Source organism: Triticum aestivum, chromosome 5B, assembly GCF_018294505.1.
Source record: "Triticum aestivum cultivar Chinese Spring chromosome 5B, IWGSC CS RefSeq v2.1, whole genome shotgun sequence".
Lineage (NCBI taxonomy): Eukaryota > Viridiplantae > Streptophyta > Magnoliopsida > Poales > Poaceae > Triticum > Triticum aestivum.
Window position 1 is genome coordinate 235,831,579 of NC_057807.1, and position 12,030 is coordinate 235,843,608.

At 46.9% G+C, this 12,030-nt stretch overlaps 1 pseudogene; it reads right to left on the minus strand.

The window, feature by feature from the left end:
• Positions 1 to 2,385: 2,385 nt before the first annotated feature.
• LOC123111148 (uncharacterized) lies at positions 2,386 to 7,975 on the minus strand (annotated as a pseudogene).
• Positions 7,976 to 12,030: the final 4,055 nt, after the last annotated feature.

Sequence of the window (12,030 nt, forward strand, 5' to 3'; positions counted from 1 at the left end):
CTAGGCACATGGGTGAGAGGTACATTGGCCTGGGCAGTCCTGGAGCTGCAATCGTCCCTGGAGCTGTCTGGCAATGGCAGTGACGCTGCCCTGCTGGGCGAGGCCTAATGTCGTTGCGTGTCTATAGTTGAGGGCACCTCCTCACCTAGTTGTAGTCGCTTGGTGAGGACGGTTGTGTATTTGTGTGTGTGTGTGTGTGTGTGTCCCTCCCTTCTGGAGGTTGTACCCCTGATGTCTTCCTGTTCAATGAAATGAAACGCAAAGTCTCTTGCGTTTTCTCGAAAAAAAAAACAATGTGGCAGTGTATGCAAGTGACATGTCGGAATTCAGAATCATGGAGCCTTTAACATTCATATGAACATTTGGTACTTCATATATCTTCACTCATGCCACACTAATTCACTAGTAGTGCATACTGCACATAGTTCACTCAAGTTTCTAATCCACTCAGGTTGTCGTAATCTTCCCTGCTTGATATTTTGTTTCTCAAGGAAACACAAAAGTTACGCGTCTCGATGCATTGATGGAAGAAGAGAGTTTATATATATTCCTTGGACTAGGCCACAACACACGCATGCTGCTGCAGTACAAGCTGGATTAACCTCTGTAAAGATGAAGCATAATGCTACCACACCCGCAGAAACACAGTTCCTGCCCTCGGATTTTATCTTGTTTATTAAGTCTCCCAAGTCTTGTTTGCACCATCGAAGATCATACCTAGGATATGACCTCATGCCAGCTTCGGCTAGCAAACAAGCATTCCACAAGCAGGTCGCATAGCATGCAGGCCGCTGCATGTGGCAGGCCCTTTGATTTATTTACTCTGTTGTTGGATTGCATCTCTAAGCCTTCATTAAATCATTTGTTTGGAACACTCTGTATGTCTATTTTGTGTTCCCTAAAGAAAACAAGTATTGAGTACATGAATGCTGTTTATGCTATTGTGAATTTGGTTTCCATCAAAATTCAGTTAACTTCTTTATTGGGATTATGTTTTTATTATGTTGGCTTTCGATATATGTATGTAGTACGATTGCAGGCTACTTGATTGAGTTCTGTATTTCATATGGCACATGAGTCTTGTAGCCTAGTGCATGGCAGAAATAAAATTTTGGGTGTGCACATGGAAATACTATGGACTAATTTTCCAGGGTGAATCACTAATGCCAAATTTATCCCAAAAGTTGGGATTGAGTTAGTAATTTAATTTTGCAGGCAGAAACCCTTTAATAGTTTATGTTCAGAATTTGTGCCATCATCTATGTGCACTTCAGTGTTTCTTTGCCTCTGCTTTACACACAAGAAATTTCCATGAGGTTTCAAATACTGGTAATCTTTTACCATGCAACTACCCCCTCTGTAAACTAATATAAGAGCGTTTAGAACGCTCTTATATTAGTTTACAGAGGGAGTACTTTTTATAGGTGTTGTTTAAAAAAAAAGCATTCATTGGTTTATTAAAATTATTTTTGTTTATCTCCTGTTTGTTTAGAATTTCTCATTGACTTAAAAGTTGAATCACATGCATGGTTATTGTTTTTCGAGAAAACGCAAGAGACTTTGCGTTTCATTTCATTGAACAGGAAGACATCAGGGGTACATGGTTATTGTTGCATAAGCATTACGAGCAAGCGGGCTGCTTTTTTAATACATGACTCGAAACATGATTTTATCCTTTAGCAAATGAAATGTTTGCAGTAAATGAAGTATTTGCATCCAGATACTTTAGGCAGACAAATATTGAAATAATTTACTCTGATATTTGGTTAACATGGTGAACAAAGAAAGAAGCGACTTACTATATCTTAATGATGAATTTTTGTAGTATCTTGTTTGGTTATACTTATCAGGAGGTTTATTTATGGGGGGGAATAAAGAGGAGTTCAGATTTTGTCGCTCAGGATGACTTGTTTTTCCTTGTCGTGAAGACCATGAATCTCATTGTAAGGTTGTGTTTCTGATGAATGTTAATCATGATGTTAGAACACTAAGGTGCTGCATGTTTTGTTCCTTACAGTGAAGACCATGAATCTCATTGTAAGGTTGTGTTTCTGATGAATGTTAATCATGATGTTAGAACACTAAGGTGCTGCATGTTTTGTTCCTTACAGTGATATGAAATCACATGTTCGTTGGTTGCAATGAAAACTGGAATCCATCTTATGCAATTAATAAATCCTGATGGGCCTTCATGATTTTCTCATATGGTATGTTCTCTAAGAAAAGGAAAATTGTCGTGCTCTTCATGATTTTATCTAGAACATAACTCGAGATTGTCCAGAGTTCCATTCTTTTGTCAGATTTTTAAAATTCTGCCATCAATGTTATCTGCAAGAGGTAGCATTACATGCACTCTTATTATATTCATTATTTTTTATGACTTGTGATTCATAAAATATCCAGAGTATGTTATCTAAAAAACAAGCAACAAGGTTTCACATATTGTAATTTCAATGTACTGGAGAACAATAGCTTGAAGTGAGCAAGTGAAGTATGATCTATCATCTGTTGAATTGGACAAATTTGGTGTCCCAGGGGGGGGGGGGGGGGGGGGAGTTAGTAGCATCTGCACTGCCCAGCAGCAGCTCGAAGATGAATCTTTAGTCACATAGGTGATGCCTCTTCTCCTACCAAGAGTGCCTTGATAATTTTATCGGTCCATCCGTCCACCAGCATGAACATATGTCCACCTTCTTGGACTTCATGATACTGGATCCATGGAAGCTTCTTTGAAAGGTACCGCTGCAGCTCAACCAGCACCAACCTATCTTCATATCCTTGCCAGATGTGTACAGAACCCTCATTTGTAGGAAATGGATTTGTAATATTCATTGGATCGAACTCCCAATTCCCAAAAGCAACAAGTAAATCTCGATGGATTGATTCATAAATTCCTTGCTGCCTTGATTTATTCTAGAAAAGGAAGGCCAAATTAGCATTATCAACAAATCTGAACAAGGGGTAGTTAGTGTATATTTCCTGAATTACATTTATATTATATACTATTATTGTTCTCTACGGTGGGCATAGCAAGGAAACAGCAACTCCTAGGATTTTAGTGTTCATCGCAGAAAGGAGTCTAGTGTTGCACTTGTATATCTGTATTTCAAGTGTTCCATAAGCAGAATTTCACGTGGTTGAAGTATTTGTGATATTTATAACCAAGGCATAATTGTGATTTGATTTACCTCAATGGTTCTCGACATTGCCATCATTTTCTGAATCACCTCCATATCATGGTCGCTAAATATTTCAGGATGATGCATGGCTGTCGCAGAAGAAGGGAGCCATTTCTGGGTCATCCACAAGTATAAAAAGTAAGGCGCATTGTGTGCGATCCAGAGGGTCCTCTGCTCTGGTACAATGAGCTTCTTGAAAGCCTGCCTGGACACCTCTGGCGGGAACGAAGGCCACCAGTAATTGATAACTGGTACTACTAGCGCGGCTCCTGCGAGCCTGCATCGATAGCATATTGTAGCTTTTACAACTCTGAAGAGTTTCATATTTCATGAAGATACATATGGCTGGAGTTTTTTCCTTTGCCTGTGAGGTATATACTGGAGGCAACCCCAAACTGTGTATCCTCCCATGGAGACACCCAAGACATGGAACTTCTGTCCAAGCTCCAGCTGGTCGGCGAGCTCCTCTATATCCAAGGCTTCACTTTTGACACTCCGACCGGGGTTTGGGTCACTTTCCCCGTACCCTGCTCTATCAAATGCAAGTAGGTAAATTTCCAGTTCTTCCACGAGCTCCTGATAATGGCGAAAACAGAAATCAATCTTTAGGGAAAATATCGAGAGATAAACCAATGTCTCACTTGTATAAATTTCAATCTGATTATAATTGTGCTCTGTGCTTGTACCTTGGAAACAGGTGAGGGGAAGTCCTTGGTGCTATCAAATGCATGCACTGTGATGATCTTGTACTTGGCCTTGTCCCTCTGCACACCGTCTTCCCGGTATGCGAGGTACCTCCCATCCCTGAGCTTGATCCTGGGAGATGTCACAGGAGGTCCACCCGCCGAGCCTTTGTATGTGGTGGCCGGAGAATGGCCTGGAAGGCCAAACCAAGTAGCACCACTGGAAGAACGACGAGCAATCTTGGAGCCATTCTTCCCAGATCCAGTGCTTTCGGTGTCAGCTGTGGAGGTTTATGCGTGGCGGGGGCAAAGCTGCAATGTGGGCTGCTCTTTTACTCCACTCCACCGGTAGTGTGTGCGCATCATTGCACGGACGGGACCCCCTGGCCCTGGCCGCTTTCTTTGTTTGCCTCCACTACTCTGGCTCGTTGCTGACTGTGTAAACAAATACTCCCTCCATTCCTAAATATTTGTCTTTCTAGAATTTCAACAAGGGACTAAATACGGAGCAAAGTGAATGAATTTACACTCTAAAATATGTCTATATACATCTATATGTGGTAGTCCATTTGAAATCTCTAAAAAGACAAATATTTAGGAAAGGAGGGAGTAATCATCATCATCATCACACCCACATGGTCCTTGAAATATCTATTTCCCCACATCACCATCCATCTGGTAAAACTAGATCACCTTCGCCTAAAATTGATTAGCTTTCTTAGGGTAAGGTTTCTTTACACGAGTACGACGTTTTGGGTCACGAGCGACGCGCTCGGTATCCCAATCGTTCGGTGGAGCATGGGGATCTGGGCCAAATTTAATTAGCAAACAATACGGAGTTGAATACATCGAGTTTCAACAGTGTCGTTGTATGCGGCTGGCCTAGGCTCATCACGTTCTTACACGAGTACGGCGTTTTGGGTCACGAGCGACGCGCTTGGTATCCCAATCATTCGGTGGAGCATGGGGATCTGGGCCAAATTTAATTAGCAAACAATACGGAGTTGAATACATCGAGCTTCAACAGTGTCGTTGTATGCGGCTGGCCCAGGCTCATCGCGTGAACAGATTGTGCGAATATTGCTTTGGTTTTGAAGTGGCCTAGGTGGATGGTTGGCAGTCAACTGTTGCCCACCTATTTCTTGGTATGGGCCCATGTAATATATGTACCATACCGTGCACAACAAGTAACAACGGCTTTATATTCTCAAGAAAAGAAAACTACGGCTCCAAAAAGAGATAATTAAGTATGTTCCCGAAATTGACTAAGAAAGATACAGCCCCATAAAGGAAAAAAATGCTACACCAACGGGCAAAATGTTTATGGATGATGGTTTACGGGGCGCTCTCTCTGGTAATCCTAACTCCTCCCTGATTTTTCTTGATGTGTCCTTCGTGATATTACTGGCCAACCCCATCATTTCACATCAGCCCATAATTCCTGTCTAAATATTCGTGTATAACTGTAGCATTATTGCCTAAAAGAAGGATGATTAAGTATGATGGTGGAAACACTGAACCTTTTTCCGGTGGCTCAAAACACTAGGAAGGCTTCTTTCTCTTTGTTTATTTTTCTCAATTTTTTTTCATCATTTCTAGTTTTTCATTTTCTTTAATATATGTTTTCCTTTGAAATTCATTTTCTTTTCTTTTTTTGTGCAGTGATTGAACATTGTTTTTTATTCTAACTTTGCCTGTGTATACGGACCTTTGGTTGTCCTTCATTTCATGAATGGCCAGATAATTTGTTTGGGGCAATGTGTGATGATGCGGTGCTTAATCGTGTAAAGAAGTTTCATATTAATTTTGAAATTTTATTATGTGCCCATTTTGATGTATTGGGGTCAATTTGTGGTGTTATCATTTGAATCATGGAGGACTCTGAAATGAAGTGCACTTTTTGATTGCCAAACCGACAAATAAGAATGTCTTCATGTGGAGAATATATAACAGGCCTAGTTGCTTTAGTAAAAAAAATCCTATCAATTACTCAAAATCATGGGCAGAACACTAGAAAATTGTGCCCATAAGATCTATTCCGTTGATTACATTAATATTCATAAGATTGAAGGTTTATGCAGTTGACATCATGTTAAGTACGCACTAACAAATTAGATAGACATAGATTAGTCAAGAATGAACAAACCCCTGTCCAGCATCTTTCTTGCCCATGAACACCTCAACCCGTGCCATTTATGTCTCTTACCGACCTGCTATGGTGGGCTGGGCGATGGGGACAGCTCGTATTTATAAAACGAAAAAAGCTGACTATACACAGAATACAACCCATATACTTCGATGAGATGCGCACAGCACAGAATCATGAGCCAATGTGGCGGCCGTGATTCCGAGCTACATGGTGCTCGGGCACCAAAGAGGATTTCCCTTCTTACACAAGTACGGCATTTTGGGTCACAAGCGACATGGCGCTCGGTATCCCATCGTTCGGTGGAGCATGTGGATCTGGGCCAAATTTAATTAGCAAACAATACGGAGTTGAATACATCGAGTTTCAACAGTGTCGTTGTATGTGGCTGGCCCAGGCTCATCACGTGAACAAATTGTGCGAATATTGCTTTGGTTTTGAAGTGGCCCAGGTGGATGGTTGGCTGTCAACTGTTGCCCACCTATTTCTTGGTATGGGCCCATGTAATACATGTACCATACTATGCACAACAAGTAACAACGGCTTTATATTCTCAAGAAAAGAAAACTACGGCTCCAAAAAAAATAATTAAATATGTTCCCGAAATTGACTAAGAAAGATACAGCCCCATAAAGGAAAAAAAATGCTACACCAACGGGCAAAATGTTTATGGATGATGGTTTACGGGGGCTCTCTCTGGTAATCCTAACTCCTCCTTGATTTTTCTTGATGTGTCCTTCGTGATTTTCAACCGGCCAACCCTATCATTGCACATCAGCCCATAATTCCTGTCTATAAATATTCGTGTATAACTGTAGCATTATTGCCTAAAAGAAGGATGATTAAGTATGATGGTGGAAACACTGAACTTTTTTCCGGTGGCTCAAAACACTAGGAATGCTTCTTTCTCTTTGTTTATTTTTCTCAATTTTTTTCATCATTTCTAGTTTTTCATTTTCTTCAATATATGTTTTCCTTTGAAATTCATTTTCTTTTCTTTTTCTGTGCAGTGATTGAACATTGTTTTTTATTCTAAGTTTGCCTGTGTATACGGATCTTTGGTTGTCCTTCATTTCATGAATGGCCAGATAATTTGTTTGGGGCAATGTGTGATGATGCGGTGCTTAATCGTGTAAAGAAGTTTCATATTAATTTTGAAATTTCATTATGTGCCCATTTTGATGTTTTGGGGTCAATTTGTGGTGTTATCATTTGAATCATGGAGGACTCTGAAATGAAGTGCACTTTTCGATTGCCAAACCAGCAGATAAGAATGTCTTCATGTGGAGAATATATAACAGCCCTAGTTGCTTTAGTAAAAAAAATCCTATAAATTACTCAAAATCATGGGCAGAACACTAGAAAATTGTGCCCAGAAGATCTATTCCGTTGATTACGTTAATATTCATAAGATTGAAGGTTTATGCAATTGACATCATGTTAAGTATGCACTAACAAATTAGATAGACATAGATTAGTCAAGAATGAACAAACCCCTGTCCAGCATCTTTCTTGCCCATGGACACCTTAACCCGTGCCATTTATGTCTCTTACCGACCTGCTATGGTGGGCTGGGCGATGGGGACAACTCATATTTATAAAACGAAAAAGCTGACTATACACAGAATACAGCCCATATACTTCAATGAGATGCGCACAACGCAGAATCACGAGCTAATGTGGCGGCCGTGATTCCGAGTTTTATAATTTTATTAATAAGGTCTAATATGGGTCCATGTACTTCTCTGGGCGATGATAGACGGGAGCTTCTGTTTGACGCTCTTTAGCGCAGGGTCTTGGGAATGGGCCACCAGCCAACTCTGGCAATGCGTGGCTACTACCATGTTGACAAACACATCTGTCGGATTTCGGGATCCGGCAACCCTTGAGAGGTTCGAACTCTGGGGTGTGTGCAGAGATCTTAACCTGCCCAGCCTGCCTAATTGCGATCCTCCCTAGCCTAGCGCGAAGAGCTCACAGAGACACAAAGACACCGATATTTATACTGGTTCGGGCCACCGTTGTGGTGTAATACCCTAATCCAGTGTGGTGTGGTGGACTGCCTCGAGGGGCTATGGATGAACTAGTTACAAGGATGAACAAGCCTCAGGAGGTGAGGTGTTCTTGAGCTGGTGTGGTGCTCGGGGTGGAAAGTGATCTCCCTCCACTATGGTGGTGGCTAACTCCTATACATAGTGGCCTTGGTCCTCTTCCCAAATATGAGCGGGGAGGATTCCACAACGGAGGGATTTGAAAGGGGACAAGTAGTATAGTCTGTCCTGACAAAAGTAGTCTTCGTCTGTGAAAGCCTCTGGTTGTGACGCCGCGGTGGGCTCGGTGTTGACCTCCGTCCTGCCGTCCTGGCGGTCTTGGTCTTGTTGCACCCGAATGGAAACCTTTAGCTGATTCCTCGGGACTCCGCACCTGTGGCTTGCCTCCCTTGCACCAAAGAGGAAACTGCACTCTGCACCCGCCTGGCACCCGCCTGGCCTTGGTCGTCATGGCTCACGTCAGCTGAGCCTCATGAGGTAGCTGCATAGATCTCTCCGCCCCTCAGGAGCCCTCCTGAGGAGGCCAACTCCTTCAGGGGTCTTCGCGTCGTCCGCCTCGCGAGGGTCTTGATGTGTTGGTGTTGAAGCTGGGCTGTACCAGGCCATCGATGGAGCCACGTGGTGGGCCACAGGCAGGCATGACTGGATACCCCCAAGTCCGGGACGCCTACAGTAGCCCCCGGGCCCAAGGCGCGCTCGGACTTGGCTTCCAGGCGAAGCCAAAGGGCAAGTGTGGAGCGCCGCGGGCCCTAACCGCATGCAGCCTTGATGACGCATGGTGATTGATTGGACGTGGGCGACTCCATTTCCCCATGCCGCCTCGGCAACTGCTCGACTTGACAATTGCATGCTGCATGCAGAAAGGATCATCATTACTAGAAATCATGGGAGGCCGGCGATTTACCTTCTCCCGGCTATAAACGTGCGAGCGGGTGGAGCCCCTGCCCATTTCTCTTTCGTCTTGCTCCTGCTTGCTTCTCCTCCTCTCCGTCTTGCTCTCATGGCGCCGATTAGAAGGTTCTCTGCGCCAGAGAAAGGGAAGGCTCCTAGGGAGGGGCCAGACCCTCTCTCGCCGAAGAAGCGACTCCTCCTCCACGACGATGTCGGCACGGGGCGAGAGGTGGCCAGGCTTTGGCAATCGAGGCCTCCGCCTGGCTTCCCCCTCCCCCTATACGCCCGTGATCAGGGTGAAGGAGCATGCCGCCGAGTGGCGCCTCGCGAAGACGGCAGGGCCGCCATTGCCCTACCGGCTGCGCCACGGGCCCATGCTGAGGATAGCTCACGCGAGTTCATGGTGTGCACGGTGATGCCTCCTGACTCCTGGATCCGACTCCCTCGGTTCTTCGCCAGCGAGCTGCCTCCGAGGGGACCGGTGGAGCTATGGCTGCAACACGTAGGGTGTAGCAGCATAGCCACTGGAGCTGAGGTCGAGGTGGTGCCGTCTGGAGACGTCTTCATGACGCGAGGATCGGGTGAGGTCGCCCCGGCTTGCTGAGCGGAGGGGCCCCTGGCGATCCTCTTCGAGTACGACGTCGCAGCCACCTTGTTCTTCAAGGTCTTCAACGAGCGGGGCGAGCGGCTAGAGTGCTGCCTCGGAGGTGACAGCTCGAAGGATGCCGTCATGGGCGCTGGACATGCTGCCGCCCTCTTCAGCGCTTCGTCCAGCAGCAGCGATGACTCCTGGGAATCCAGCGACTCTCCTGAGCCCAGTGATTCTCCGGAGTCGAGCGACGACAACTACATGCCACCGAGCTCCCGCCGAGGCCGGAGTGCTGCTGCAGCTGCTGCCTGGTGTCGTCGGCGACACCGTAGGGCCCTGTAGTCATTCCTCCTACGCGAAATGGAGTTCAGCCCCTGTGGGGCTTGTAAGGACCGAAATATATTCAATAGTATCACTGTTCCTTTTGACTTTGTAATGGGTGCGCGTATTCTAGTTTGTCTAAGTCCCTCCCTTTTCTCTTCCCTAGACAGCATGGCGCTCTACGCCGACAGGACCCAGCCCCCAGGCAGGCTTCAGCCGTTGCTAGTATGCCAGGTCGCGATGCCGTGGTCAAGGCTAGGAGGTGAGCGGCCCAAGATCCAGTAAGAGCTCATGAGACGCGATGCTCATGAAGCCCCCCTGGCGTGCAAGCAGCTGTGCAGAAAATTGAAAAGGGGAGTTGAACTTCCCAAGTGGAACTGCGGGGCGAGGTGTGTGGAGCGAAACCGGGGCCGTAGAGAGCTGAGACTTATCTTTTGCGGTCTGAGTCCATCGGAGAGGTAATGCTTGCCGCCGCGCCTGTGGTGCCATCAGGCGCATCCCGTCTTGGCCACCCTCCGGCCTCACTTGCCAAGGTGCTATACGTCCTCGGGACCCGGCCCTCAAGCAAGCTCAGCCGCCGCTGGCATGCCAGGTCGCGATGCTGTGGTCAAGGCCACGGGGTGAGGGCTGGAGAGCCAGTAGGAGCTCCCGAGACGCTATGCTCGGGAGGCCCTCCCTTTAACGTGCAAGTGACTCGCGAGGCCAGACGACGGCTGTCCGGGCCAACCCTTGGCCCTCGCTGGGTGAATCTGCAGGCTGGATGACAAAGGAGGCCGAGAGCCCCAGGCGTGAGACGAAGGCACCGAGGACCCTGCGAGGTGGTGTATACGAAGTGGGCCGCGAATCAGAGCTCGATCCCCGGGTTTATCAGTGTTGCAGGGACGGAATCGAGCACAAGCGCCGTGCCGATGTGTGTGTCATGCAGAAATGGTGTTAGTCAGACGCATAAGGGTCATGAGGCGGAGGTCACGAGGTGACAATCATAGACAAATTCAAGGAAACGATTAGATAGTCCTGGTGAATGCAAAACGATATACGCTGTAGGGATGAACCCACATGGCCTAGGGATGATGCAGCCCGAGGGGCGCCCCCAAACTGAAGAACTAGGAGATGTCACCTGGCACCGTTGCTGAAGACTTGTTGAAGTAGCCAAAAGGCGCGTGCTGCTGAAGCCGTTCCTCATGAGCCGCTCCGATGCAGAGCCTCGGGAGGGTGGACCGACCGGAAGGCTCCTGAGGGTGCTCCTCCATCTCCGCCAAGATCACCTGGTGCCTGGCCTCGCAGGCCACCTGAGCATCCCCCATGCAGCGCTGGAACGCCTCAGCCGCGCCCGCCAGGCCGAAAGACATGCAGACGTAGCTGTGAGGCGGCCCCTCGCATCGGCCGACACGAGACGGCCACATGAGCTGCCGAGACATGGCCTTGTTGAGCCCAGGGATGTCGATGCAGACGCGGAACTCTTTACCCTCGCTAGGGCATCGAGCTCCGCCTCGCGGTAGGCGACGATCGCCTTGCAGAATCCTTCCTTCCTGAATCTCCTTGCTCGCCTAGCCGATGAACTCCTGAATGCCTGCTGCCTTCTCCCGAGAAGCGTGCTCTGAAGAGCGCCTCCACATGGTACCCGAGCGCCACTCTCACGACATTGGCTAGGTCTGAGGCCCTCCAAAGGAGAGCCCCCGAGCCCAGCCTGAGAGGGGCGTCGGGCGCGCCTCCCTATGCGATGGGAGAAGGTGTTGCATCCGGAGACGCGAGACTCAGCGCTGCGTCCTCGAGTGATGCTCCCCCACAAGACCCCTGACCCAGCTGCAAGGTTTGCCGTTGATAGGTTTTCTATTTTACCGGTCTCATGGTGGTAGTTGGGAGACCGGGTTTTAGGATCGATTGTCGTACTATCAAGGGGGGCTCTCGATGAGTTGCTTGATCATATCATTCGTAGAGAGCTCAAACCATTGCATCCTTGCATCATCTTTATTGGTTCTTGTTTGGTTCTTCTCCTTGTGAGATTTGGAGCTTTTGATCATTTTCATGACAAGCTCGAGTTCATCGAAAACGGAGTTCACATGCATCTTCTATGATGTTTTCGATGTTGGAGGTTCTGCCGGTTCTTCTCTGTTGGAGGTTTCTCTCCTCTCTTGTTAGGCATACCTCCCATGTTTTGATGCTACTCGTT